This window comes from Olea europaea, chromosome 18, assembly GCF_002742605.1.
Source record: "Olea europaea var. sylvestris chromosome 18, O_europaea_v1, whole genome shotgun sequence".
NCBI classification, from domain to species: domain Eukaryota; kingdom Viridiplantae; phylum Streptophyta; class Magnoliopsida; order Lamiales; family Oleaceae; genus Olea; species Olea europaea.
In genome coordinates this window covers 25,438,091-25,439,277 of record NC_036254.1, presented here as the reverse complement: position 1 = coordinate 25,439,277, position 1,187 = coordinate 25,438,091, and positions in this window count along the sequence as shown.

The following is a 1,187-nucleotide window of genomic DNA, read 5'->3' as shown; positions in this document are numbered from 1 at the left end:
TGCTACCCTGAGTGGTAAGTCATTATATGATCTATGCTCTCCGTACTATGCATCGGAATACTGGAGGGGTGCCTATATGGAAGTCATATATCCCGTTACACGGGAAGTGGATTGGGTTGTTCCAAATGAAATCCTAGGCACTCATATTTTGCCACCGACCGTACGTCGTCCTCCAGGTAGACCACCGACGCGACGTAAGCGAGCTAGATACGAGTCCACTTCCCAACTGAGGAAATGCACTCGATGTGGGAGACTTGGTCATAACCGGACCACATGTTCGAACCCTATTGTATCACAAGCCACTTGAAGAAGCGTGATGTGTAAAAGTGGTTGTCAAATGTAATCCTCGAAAAACTTAATTTAAATATACATTGTACATTCCTAACTTATTTTATGAATTTGTTATTATTATCGTATGCCAGTGCAAATTTGGTCGTTATGTTCCGCAAGCAAAGTACCGATCATTACAGTTCCATTATCACGAATGAGATGAATACCTTCTTCGTACTATAAACTTAGCCGATCATAGAAGTTTCATTAGCTTCGACTGACAGTTCGTCGAAGTGGAAAACTGATTTTCATGAGACCATACTGAACAAACAAAACACCAACAGTACGTCTCGACAGTTCATATGTCGTTCCCGACAGATAGTCTCTGTAATTCTCGACAGTTGGGCACAGCAGCGGCTTGAAAACCTACACTGGTGCGGTTGCCTATTATGGAGATGCAGTTTCTGCACGTATCCAGCGAACGTGACCGAAATCATCCATACCACAAAATAGTAAACATATTTTCGTATAAAAGGGCCATTTATTGCACAGTTGCACTGCTTTTGACAATGTAAGAAGCTCCCCCACTTTCCCCATCAGGAGGTGGAACATGAGGCACCCACTCATTCGAGTCGGACGGTGACTTGACCGGGCCCCAAACCTCGAAGACTTGATCGAGAACGCTGTTCGGTGACTTAGATTCTGCACTTGACACTACGTCAAACTCGGCACCATGCAGTTCAACTCTTACGTCCTCATCGTCTGACAACAAAACGATGGGAAACTCAGCGGATGAACCCAATATGGGTGGATGCATATTGGAGTTGAATGTTTCATTGCTAGAGGTGGATGAACCCATTATCTCGTATCAACTACCTGTTTCAAAATGGAAGCCTCACAACAGCTTTAATGACATA